Raw genomic sequence first — 12534 nt, 5'->3', positions numbered from 1 at the left:
TTTGGGGGGGGGGGGCAGTGCAGAAAAAAGGCCAGACAGAACACCAACTGCTTATACTACAAGTTAAAAATGTTGCCAGGAGACTTTTCAAAGGAGAGTGGCCTGCATGATAATGGAATGAGGAAGCGACCTTAGAAATGTGTGTGGTCATGTTGGAACTGTGATGACTCAGGGGGGAAATGACGAGAGCCTGGAGGGGAAATAACTTCAAAGGAGGAAGGTGGGAGGCTGGTAACAAAGAAAAAAAAAAGATACCACTACAAGTGATATTCGAAGACTCCAACATGAGTTGCAAAAAGGGGAAATAAGTATTTTTGGAACCATTTCCAAACGTATTGCCCATAAACCATGTGTTTATTGGAATGGAAGAGGGCTCCTGTGTGCACATGGCAAGGACAGAGATAGGAACAAGAAGGCAGAGTGTGCGTCTACGCCTGGGACGGCATCTCCTGGCTCTTTGCGGGGAGGCTTTGCCAGCTCTTAAAACTCCTCTAGGAAATGTTATTCCTGGTCAAGTCTGGGCTCTGCCTCGGGCCCACTCACTCCACGGCGAATCGATTGTTCTTTTTCTTTAAACCCTTGCTTCTCCTTAGAATCAGGAGCAGTTTTGTTTGTTACAGGCAGCTTGTCTTTTGGGGGTTGGAGGGGGTGAGAATTGGGGTAAGAAAGCAGTAGGGTGCCTCTCCCTCGGAGACGCTTGCCATCTAGTTAACAAAAAGTAAAACGCGCCTGTGGAAGGTTCTCTTGGGTTCAGAATTTAAACTCAGAGGAGGCTGAAAGGGCACGACAGTCAATTACTAATAGCGAGAATGTCAAGTTGCTTCTGTCCTACACGGATGTTTCCCAACATGGAGGGGATCAACAGCCCTGGGGAAATCAACAGAGACAGTTACAAAGCACATTCTCTATAACCTTCCTTGTGGCGCTAGCGATGGGTTTATCTGTGGCTCATTATTGACAACAAAATGAATAAACCCAGTGAACTGGAATAAATGCCCACCAACAGCCTGAGAGAAGAACTTAAAGAACAGGTGGCTCGTTGCTTTCCTAACACCCCCCAAAATGACCCTAACAAATGGAGAATTCGGTGAACAAGTATGAACTTTCACATTTCTCTATGATCCAGTAAACAGCCTGGACCAGTTTTGAATTCTTCCTGATCAATCAAATGGAAAATAATCACACCCTGCAGGGACTTTGACCTCATTCATACAAGATGAGTTTAGGTGTGGTACACAGATAGAACACTTCTTAATGTTAGCTCTGTATTTTAATGTGCATTGGAAAAAACTAAAACTAGCTCATCAAACTTGTAATTTCATAGGTCATATTGCTTTGGGAGACTGTTTTTATTTTTTTATTGGCTTAATTTAATATTTTCCTTGAAGTTAAAAATGTACAGACAGCACATGGATATGACAGGAAGCATGCAGTTAATAGACACAGGAAGTTTAAGAAACACAGTCTTAGACAAAGCTTTCTCCTAATTGGCGGTGGTATAATTGCTTCAGACCAATCAAAGGACACGAAACACCTTCTTTCATCTCCATGCCTTTGATCCCCTTTACGCTTCAAAACAAGAAAAAGGGAAGGAAGGAAAAGATGAGAAAGGAAAGGATCCCACCTGTCATTTTCTTTAATCCCTCTGATGGCTTTCATGAAGTAGGAGATAAGAGCAAGACGAAACCATGCAAAATGCAGGGGGTTGCAGTTGGATGGGAACCCTACACTTTCAGATGAGGATACTGAGGCCCAGGAAAATTCTCAGCTACTTGCCCTCCTCCCTCCATGTGTTTCTCACAAGAGAGGGCTGAATTCTCAACCACTTACCTTGGCCCACCATTGCTCTCAACTCCTCTTTTCCCCAAACCAAATACCTGAAACAAGAATTCAGAGACTTGTCTAGCAAGGAGTGAACTTGGAGGTGGGGAGGGGGTTTGGGGGACGGATGAATAAATATCCTGGATCTCTAGGGCACTACAAGCTACAGAAACAGTTTGGTATAACATGAACCTGTCTTGGGCCACATCCAAAAATATCAATTACTTAGAAGACCTGGGAGATCTTTATTGTTGCATCATTTCAACCCTTGGGCTTAGACTAACAGAACCTTGTTCACCTTGTTCATGGAGAAATCAGTTAAGGTTTGTGTGTGTTCGCAGACTAAGCCATGGTCAGGCTCATTTTTAGAGGTGTTGGGAAAACAAGGAATCCTTCTTTTATTTAAGTTTTTCTTTTTCTCTTATATCCCTTCTCATTTCCAAGTTCACCAGGTTTATTCCCTTCTTAGTCCCCAGTGCCTACAGCTAAGCCGGAGACAATGGCTATTTGCATCCAGATGGGTGGAAGGGAACCAATGTGTTATGTAACCGGCCCCTACCTTTCCCACCCATGGCTGTTGGTTTCACCCCAGATCTCTCACCCCACCCCAGGTAGGGACAGCTGCAGAAAGAGCAGTGCTCAGGCACAAGTGTTCTAGACCCCAAACCTCACAGCATGCCAGCACCAACTACTACAGGAGTTCCCTTCTGAAGTGATTTCTGCCAGTGTTTTCCAGAGTATGGACTAATCACCTTTAAAAATAATTTCTTTAAAGGATCAAGACGAAGGTGAATGTCTGTATCTGAGTTTCTCTCTTCTGGAATCCATTTCCCTCAAGAGTTCAATTGCTTAGGACTCAGAGTGAACTGTGTAAATGCATCCATTACTTGTTATTCTGCATTTTTTCCACTAAGTTAAGGAAGTAGGTAATGATGTTTCCCAAGCAACTATCCCATCAGTGGAAATTATCAAAAGTTGTTTTATGTCCCACATTTTGAAGCAAAAAAGAGAGAAATTGAATTTTGTTTAGAAAGCTCTATTCTACTCAGTTAAGTTTTTGGGTTTTTTTGGTTTTTTTTTGTTTGTTTGTTTTTTTTGCGGTACGCGGGCCTCTCACTGCTGTGGCCTCTCCCGTTGCGGAGCACAGGCTCTGGACGCGCAGGCTCAGCGGCCATGGCTCACGGGCCCAGCCGCTCCGCGGCATGTGGGATCTTCCCGGACCGGGGCACGAACCTGTGTCCCCTGCATCGGCAGGCGGACTCTCAACCACTGCGCCACCAGGGAAGCCCTAAGTTTTTTTTTTTAAAGCTTAAAGGTGACTCTAAATATAAAAGTAATCTGGAAAAAGGCATTTCAGTATCTCAGTTAAATGACTTCAGATCACTTTCTACACATTCTGGAGCCTTTTAGTCCAGAACTTTTCAACTTTTTCAGAAGCGGAGCTGAAGCTAAAACTCAGTTATTTTCTAGCCTATCTGGCAAATTAATATTAACCACAAGAAAGACAGCAGTTTCCCCTCAGCCTCTCTCACTTAACTGCTTTGCTAAGTTTTTTATAAAAATAGCTCCAAGAGAAGCAACTCTTCTTTATGCTGTGGGATGATGGAAGAAATTACTTAGCTGTCACCTCATTTAAAAAAAAATTCTAAGTATTTCTGAAAATGAAATGCAGATCATTGCAGCCAAGCTGTGTCAAGTTCTACAGCACCATGTTAGGCATGACACATTAAAAGGAAATAATTTAATATAGTTGCAAATCTCAAGGCAAGTTCTGGTTGTGAAATATACCATTTTGCTATGTTAAGTGACTCGGTTCCCTGTAACTTGTGGAATTTTACTTTTCAATGTAAATGTGGCTATGGAAAGCTACTGAAATTCATGAAAGGAAAGAAAAGTTAACTTAGAGAAGAGAAAGAGGAGGAGGCCTGATGGCCTGGTGGCCCATCTCAGCTGCAGACCTCATAATACAGTTCCACGTGGAAGGAAAGCAGCAAGTGGTTATCCCAACGCCTTCCCCGATGTTACGCGAGTGCAAGGCACAGCTGCAGTGTCCTGCAGCTGCTGGTCCTAATTTCTGGTCTTGGGAACAGTCCCCTCATGGGGGCCCCTCCCACTTGGCCCAGGTGTTTGTGCCCAGGACCATGTCATTCTGCAGCTGACCACAGGGGAGGGGACGTAGTGGTGGCAAAGGCACCCAGCCTCTCCTGTTTACCTGGAGACTTATTCGATGCCTCTCTAACTTACCTGGGCCAGGCCAGAAAAACCCTTAAAGCTTCACCCCACCTAAATTTCTGCGATTCTTAACACACCTACGGTTAGACCCTGTTGCCTTTAAGTGGTAGGTTTTTGTTGCCTTCTCTGGATGTCGTCTGTGACCCTACTCTCAAGGAGCTGGGGAGAAAGAAACACAAAATCAGCTGGTTCTCAACAACTGTCCAAGCACTTCTCAGCATTTTTCATGCTGTAAAGGATCCTCTGATGGATGGGCAATGAGAGTCCCATCAATGGTGTGAGTTATCCCGGAAGTACACAAAGGGTTTCCCCAGATGCCAGATGCTTTTGTGTGGCAAACTGCTTTTGGCTGAGATGAAGACTGACTGGGTCAAGGTTCCCTTCTATCAAATCTGGGAGTAGAACAAGCTTAAGTGATCATGGAAAGCAGGAGCTCAAGTTCACCAACGCAGAAGCAATTCTCTTCTAACAGAACAGAATCTTTTTTAAACACTAGATTTTTATATTGAAAAAGCAAAACACATACATATGGCTTTAAAAATTCAAACTGTACCAATGAACATGGACTGAAAGCATGTTTTCCTTTAATCCCAGAGCTCTATAGTTTCCTGGTCTCCGGTTCAGCTAGCCAGAGGGGGAGTCCCAATGACTTATGTCATCTTCCAGAAAGATGCTGTACTCATAAAAGCATACATAGGGACATACTGTCTGCACAGTTTCTCATCTTGCTTTTTAAAGTATTAATCCTTGGGAATTCCCTGGTGGTCCAGTGGTTAGGACTCCACACTTTCACTGCCCAGGGCCCAGGTTCAATACCTGGTCGGAGAACTAAGATCCCACAAGCCACGTGATGCGGCCAAAAAAAAATTAATACTCTATTTTAGAGAATGTTCCACTTCGGCTCATTTAAACTCTACCTCATTATTTCTAATGGCTGAATAGTATTCCATTATACAAATGTGTCATTATTTGCCAGTAATTACATTGAAGCCATTTCCCAAATTCTTAATGGAGAATCTAATTCTGATCCTCTAACCATACAACTTACCCAACTGAGTTAAAAATGTTTTTATCAGCTTACCATGCCTCTCTCCAGAGGCACACTTTGTCATTTGCTCATCCATCGAAATGCACATGCCATCTCACAAAGGATAGCATGCTAAGCACTATGATTTGTAGGCCAAAAGGGCAGACTCCAGGGTCAGAACTGCCTGTGTGCCAGTCTTGGTTCTATTCGCTGCCCCCCGAGCAACCTTAGGCTAAGTCACTCACCCTCTCTGCGCCTTAACTTTTCATCTCTTAAATGGGACATTAGTAACAGTCCCCGCTTTATGGGATTGTGACTATCAAGTGAGATAGTCAATGCTAATTACTTATCCCAGTGCGTGGAACAGAGTTGAAAAGCTGTGAGCAACCCTTATTAAGGCGGCATTGGCTACATAGGGAACAACAATACAAACGTGACTCAATATGCATCCGAAAGATTAGAGAGGATTTTTTTTTCTCTTTGATTAATTATGGGAACTTAATAGCAGTTGACACATACAGTGTGTAAGAAGTCTGCGTTGTAAGTGGGGAGCCTTCCCAGATAGCCCTTGCTGTGACTCCTTAAAGCCTGTTGAGCCCTCCCTTATCTCTCCCCAGATTGCCTTGCAGAATGCTGTCACCCATCCGCATCTCTCATTAAAAAAGTGTCATGGGGATACTTTGTTTCTTCCTCAGGGTTGTCCTCCTTCCTCTGTCCTTCTTCCCTTTTTGGAGAATGTGGGTGGGAAAGGGAAAATGGAGGTGGTGAGGGGATTTTTCTCATGCTCTTGGAAACTTTTCTTTCTCTCTCTCCTCTCTCGATTTTGTTTAACATAATGCGCTTTAAAATATGATGGAAAATAAACATTCACGAGCCAACAGATAGCACCATTTTCTCTGCTTTGATCTTTCTAAGCCTATCTATGTATTTATATAATATGAAATACTTCCAAGTACATTGAAGGGGAGACCTTTGTCTTTAAAGATGATCAAAGAGCTTTCTCCGTTCCGCATTTACTCCTATGTTCTCAGTCTGGGCTCAGCAGCCTCATAAAAGATGTATTAGAGAATATCTCATTGATCTCAAAGGAAAAGTTCCTACATCCAGGAAAAACCTTCATGAACTTCAGGGGTTCACATTTCCCATACATCACAGGGTTTGAAATATTTACAGTGCATGCATTTTAAAAAAATTGTGGCTTATGTGTAACTATTCTCTCTCATGGCCCTCAGAGGGGGAGTATCAATCATTCCATCACCTTCCCCTGAAACTAACTACTGCTTCCAAGAATTCTTGGAAGTAAGTCATGGAATCTGTGAGAAGGAAGCTAAAACGCTAAACATGGATGCTTTTCAAAGAAGGATTTTAGTAGAAGAAAAAGGCCTGTCTTGTTAATGGGGTTCCACGATGTCGTACAGAGCAGGGACCCAGCAACGGCTTTCTGCTCAGGGTTCCTTCCACGTTTATGATCTCTATCTCTTCCTGTCTGGGACACTTATTTATTTACTACTTCCTGCCGTGAGCGGGTGACCCTGTGGTATGATTTACCTTCCCAAGGAAATGAAGATTTTCTGGCTACTTTAATGGAAAACATTCCAGGATCTCTACTCTCCTATCCCCTGGCCACTACCTCTGTCATTTCAAGAATACAAGAGTCTGGGGGTGGGGGGAACACTTGTGGAGGATGAAGCGAGAAAAAGCAGGATTGGGTTGTGATGCTGATCTGACCCTTGTGAAGGGAAAGAGGGGAGCAAGCAGGGGAGGGTGGAGAGAGCCTCAGACTGTGAGCATTTTGCACATAGTCTTGGATAACATAATGGGGGGGGCGATGGGGGGCTTCAGAACAGATTGCCCATTAGAGGAGTCCTGCACTGGGCAGAAAGGCTCCAGCCCCCGCTTGTTAACTTCCAGTTTGCAAAGGAAACCAGTGTGGGGCCTCTAAGAGCCCAGCAGTGGGCTGGACTCAGCCACAGAGTACTTCATTTGGCCCAAGTGTCATCTTTTGAAATCTGCCTGAGTGTGCCGCAGTCTCCACCGCTCCCAAACGTCTGACACCTGGCCTGCCTCCCTGACATAATACTGCTTGCCCGGCTCCTGTGACCATTTGAGTTTGCCTCTCCTGCCTATAGACGTCATTAACCCAGCTCCTTCTAAGTTTACATGCATCTAGACTTCAGCAGATTAGAGCAGGAAATTGACTTGGACTCGGGGAGGCTGTGCACTGAATTGACAAGAGCAGGCTTCAGAGTCCGACAGACTCGAGTTTGAATCCCCAGTCTACTGACTGCTGCTGTGTGACCTTACCCTCTCCTAGTCTCGGGCACCATAAAGCTCTAAAATGAGGCCAACACAGCCAGTGAGCCCCCCACCCCCACCCCATCCAGCTCGAACACTGAGTTTCTGCAGCTTTGCTCTTTCAAGTGAACTGAAGAAAAGTGGAAAGTAAAGCAGGAAGGCAAGCCAGGCTCTTGGAGAGCCAGCATGGGGCAGGAACTGAGGAGCTGTGCCCACCCTCCCGGCCCAGAGAGGGGATGACCATCCTGGCAGTGGGAATGATGCAGAAGCCCAAAGAGCAGCTTCAGCAGGTGGCATTTCTACAGGCTCATCTAATGTGGTTCTGCTTAGAACTGTAGCTGCTGGCTCTTCACATCACTGCAGAAGACAAAGTATGAGAACCAAATCTGTCTCTCTGCATCTTACTTCCCTTGGTCCACAGCGCGCCTCTCTTCCCTTCTCTGGCAGTTACAATCCTGCCCTTCTTTCAAGACTCACCTCAGGGTTGCCCGCAATCCCTCGCCAGCTCCTCCTGGCAGCGCTCCTAGAGCCAACTGCCACCCTCATCTGAGCCTCAGGCATCTCCCGCCTGGACTGGACCACTGGCTTTGATGAGCCTCTTTGGCTTCACACTGGCTCCGTGGAGTCCCCTTTCCACCCAGCAATCAGAGATAAACATCAACCAATACGGAAACCAAGCCCCAGGTTTTTGTTTACTTCTCTCCGGACCACCTGGTCATCTTTCAGTTTCCCTGACTCACAGTGCACTTCGCATAGACACACAAATTCACTCCCTCCCTCCCTCACCCACTTTTCTTCCTCTGCCTGGATGATTTGTCCCCCTTTCTTGATCTGACTAACTTCTACTCACTCCCAGATTGCAACTTCCATGGCCCGTTTCTCAAGGGAACGTTCCCTAAGCCCTCATCCATCCCCACTTCCCAACTGCACTCATAATTCCTCATAAATGTCTATATCTTCCTTCATTGCACTTAAGAGAAGTAGAAACCCTACGTTTATTTCTGATGTGACTGGAATGTGTCTCCTCTGCTAGGACGTACACCGGCATGAGATCAGGAACTGTTTTGTTCACCACTGTATCTCTAGCAGAGTGCTGGGCATATAATCAATGCTCAATGCAGTCTTGATGTATGAATGATTGAATGAATGAATGAGTGAAGCTAGCTAGTTACTCCCATGACTCATTGCTGATTCAGTATAGATTAGCACATTGCATCTGGCCATTGTGTGAACGTCTCCCCAGAGAGGGAATCTGTTGTTTGCCTTCATCTCCCTAGTCTCCTTTCCCTTCTCCCAACTGTTGTATGAAGATGGGCATTTGGGGGAAATGTCCTTTTTGGAAATTGGTTAAGAAGGTTTCTTCCGTTGTACCTAGAACCTAACTGTCTTTGTACCGAAAGAGAATAAAAATATAAACATATGCCCTCTTTCATCTCTTAAATATCTACACGAATGTTTCCAAATTATCACCCTGTTAAAAAATAACTTGGGAGTGGCCTCAGTGACAATTGCAGTTGTTATCAGGATGCTTTGCAGTCCTCGTCAGTCCCTTCCATCTGTTGTCTATAAAGTGTTCAGCGCAGTGCCGGGGCATGGGTTCACGATGCCTGTTTGTTGCGGCTGCTATTTCTTGTTCTCCCCACACGGCCAGCCTGTCCATAAAAGCCTGGGTTACCCCGACCAGACTGTTTCTTGAACATGCCTAGAGGGTCATCACCTCCAAGTCCCGTGGATGCACGTGGAGGAGTCCAGCCTCCAGCGTGTGGTCAGGGACATTCTCTTCAGGAGGTGACTCGAGCTGAGATCTGAAGGAGGATGAGTCATTCGTGCAAAGATCTGGCAGAAGAGCGTTCAGGGCAGGAGGACTAGCATGGGCAAAGGTCCTGAGGTGGAAGCAAGCTTAGTGCATCGCAGGAAAGTAAGAAAACGATGCAGCTGGAGGGAAATTAACGGGAGTAGTAGCAGCTCGGGAAGCCGATCAGGCCGGGCAATCCGGTAGGGAGTTTAGGTTTTGTTCTAAATGGGGTTCTGAGCAACTGGACATTTTTAAACAAGAGACCAAAAGTCTGATTTATGTGTATAAAATACCACTCAATGCAAATCAAAACTACAATGAGGTATCACTTCACACTGGTCAGAATGGCCATCATCCAAAAGCCTACAGATAATAAATGCTGGAGAGGGTGTGGAGAAAAGGGAACCCTCCTACACTGCTGGTGGGAATGTAAATTGGTGTGGTCACTATGGAAAACAGTATGTAGGTTCCTCAAAAAACTAAAAATAGTGCTACCATGTGATCCACCAATCCCACTCCTGGGCATATATCTGGAGAAAACCATACTTGGAAAAGATACATGCACCACAATACTCACTGCAGCACTATTTACAATAGCCAAGACATGGAAGCACCCTAAATGTCCATCGACAGAGGAATGGATAAAGAAGATGTGGTACATGTATATTATACAGTGGAATATTACTCAGAGCCATAAAAAGAATGAAATAATGCCATTTGCAGCAACACGGATGGACCTAGAGATGATCATACCAAGTGAAGTAAGACAGACAAAGACAAATATACCAAATATCATTCTGGCTGGTGTCTAGACACTGAATTGTAAGGGGAAGCGTGCAATAACGGATGTGAGGAGGAGGCTTAGAGTCCACGTGACCTCGGACAAGTCATTTGACCTCTCTGACCCTCCATTTCCTCATCTGTAAGATGGGAATAAGAAAACCTACCTCTGAGGCAGTTGAAAATTAAGTGACATAATGGCTTCAGTGCCCCCAACACAAGTCCCCATTCAATATAGTCCACTGTTACCTACCTTTTCTGGGAGAGGAACTCCCCAAGATTTCTCACATTTTAAAAATTCTTTTATGACACAAATTTTGATAGTCTGTTATTAAAACTCTAAGACATTAATTGACTGCAGGAGATGTCTCTGCAGGAGATGGACCAATTATAATGAAATACTATTCTGAAGGGAATCATGTTATAGCAACATATTTAGGATTTTCCTTTGCTGGGACTTTACATCCTTTAAGATGCTGGCTGCTGCTCTGAAGGCTTCAGGCTGTAAGTGCAAAGTAAACTGTGTCTCCATTTTGGACACAGCTGTGGGTGCCCGATGGGGTGAGTGATCACACAAGCCCATCGTTCTCTGGACAAGCATCCCCGCCTTTTGCAACAGGCAAATCCACTGGCTAAGCTGATGCCAATCTGGGCACTTCAAAGCAACTGCCATGTTGAAGCAACTTCTCTGTCGAAAGATACACACGATCTTATTTCTAGACAAGTGCAAGCACGTTTCAGATGATGGGCTTTTCCTGTTCAGACTATGTTAGATGTACTTCATGGGAATTGTGACGATGGGTTGGAGACTGTGTTTTGTTTTCCCATTTCTTCCCAGTGTGGACAGTTAAAGTATCGTTTTCATAAAGGTAAAATCATGACTCTCACGCGAATATAAAATGAACTCATGTCAAAGATTTTATTAAACTGAGTAATTAATGAAGGAACCAGAAAAAAAGTTAAAAGAGCATTTGAGGATCTAGGTATCTGGAGACAATTCAATACAGTAATATTGGGATAGGATTGCAGGGCTGGACACGAATCTGATTAAAATCCAGCCAGCAAGATAATAAACCATTAACATTTCAGGTTATCTTTTCTTACTGAACAGAAGTTACCGGCTTCTTTAACTGGAAAAAAAAATCCACAAGGTAGCAAGTAACTTTACTAAGTCAGGACCTTTAATCAATACCCTTTATAAGATTCGAAACCTCCCTTCCCTCTAAATGCTTCGTCTCTGCTCGATTCTCCAAAGCTGAGTACCCATATTCATGTGAAACCAACTCACAGCACATTGAAGGGACAGTACTAGAGTGGGCAGACTAGCCAGGCCTCGAGGTCCATCTTCTGGACATCTAAGGGGTCATTCTTACTGAAAGCCATCAAAAAGAATGGCCAGAGAGTCAGAGAGCTTCCTTCTTCTTAGACAGAAATAGGAGCTCTCACCTTGGTGCTGTGTGTCTCTTTACCTTCCAAAGACTTGAACCTAAGGCATCGCATCTCTCATCCTTAACCACGCATTAACTAACCAAGTAGCCAGTGAGCACCTACTGTGTGCTGGAATCTGGGGATACAGTAAGAGCAGGAAAGTGTGGTCCCTGCTCTCCTGGACGTTATGCTCTGCAGGGAGACAGATACCAAATAGATGATCGCCCGCTTAATGAATTAAATACAAGGGTCATAAATCCTGATATGGAAAGGTGTTAAGAAAAAAAATGGGGAGAACTAGCTTAGTCTGGAAGAATATGGGTAACAGGGCATCATCTTTCAAGGAAAGGACACTTTAAATTAATCTGAAAGGATGAGAGGGATTTCACGGGGAGCAGGGAGGCAAGGTGCTAACTGTTTCACGGGGAGCAGGGGGCGCAAGGTGCTAACTGTTTCACGGGGAGCAGGGGGGCAAGGTGCTAACTGTTTCACGGGGAGCAGGGGGGCAAGGTGCTAACTGTTTTGGGTAGAGGGGACAGCTTGTGTGAAGGATTCGAGGACCCCAAAAGGGTGGCGCTCCTGAGTGGCTGGTGAGGAAGTGACGCCATGAGGCTGGACAGGAGAGCAGGGTCCTGGAAGTTTGGGCTTCATCCAAAGGGTGCTGGGGAGACGTCGAAGGGCCGTAGGGTGAGGAATGACGCGATCAAAATTTGTGTCCCTGGAAAATCCAGCACTGGGAACAGTGCTGGTAAATACTCAGTAAACATTGGCAGAATTCGTGAAGGAGCACAGGGCTGGCCCGAGGGGAAGCTTCCCCTCGGATCCCTGGCTGTTAGCTCTAACTCAGCTCTTTGCTTTCCAGTTGAATCTCATAAACTCACTCAACCTCAGACAAGTAAGGCTTCATACCATCCCTCTAGCTGAGGATCTGTGGTTCACCATGGATGAAAGAGAAAATCTCCGCAGGCAGCAATGACCCTCACTGTACACCAGCCCTTAACGCTTCAGGCCCTTCTTCCTTCTTTGAAAAATGAGTGAACAGTGGAGATGCCCCAGGGAGGTAACGCCCTTCCCAAACTGCAAAAACATTTCAAGTTTTCTTGACAAAGATTTTAAAACGAATGCGCCATCCAACCAAGAGCTGATGCACAGGGTA

General features: G+C 45.1%; 1 protein-coding gene across 2 annotated transcripts in view; it reads left to right on the top strand.

Annotated features, from left to right (window-relative positions):
• CASS4 (Cas scaffold protein family member 4) overlaps positions 1 to 12534 on the top strand; it is a 46793-nt gene that overhangs the window by 8835 nt on the left and 25424 nt on the right. The window lies entirely within an intron of this gene.

Source organism: Aethalodelphis obliquidens, unplaced genomic scaffold (assembly GCF_003676395.1).
Source record: "Aethalodelphis obliquidens isolate GAN/ISIS:26980383/991018 unplaced genomic scaffold, ASM367639v1 scaffold57, whole genome shotgun sequence".
Classification (NCBI taxonomy): Eukaryota; Metazoa; Chordata; class Mammalia; order Artiodactyla; family Delphinidae; genus Aethalodelphis; species Aethalodelphis obliquidens.
The sequence above is the reverse complement of the archived record's forward strand: the minus strand, read 5'-3'. Positions and strand labels throughout refer to the sequence as shown.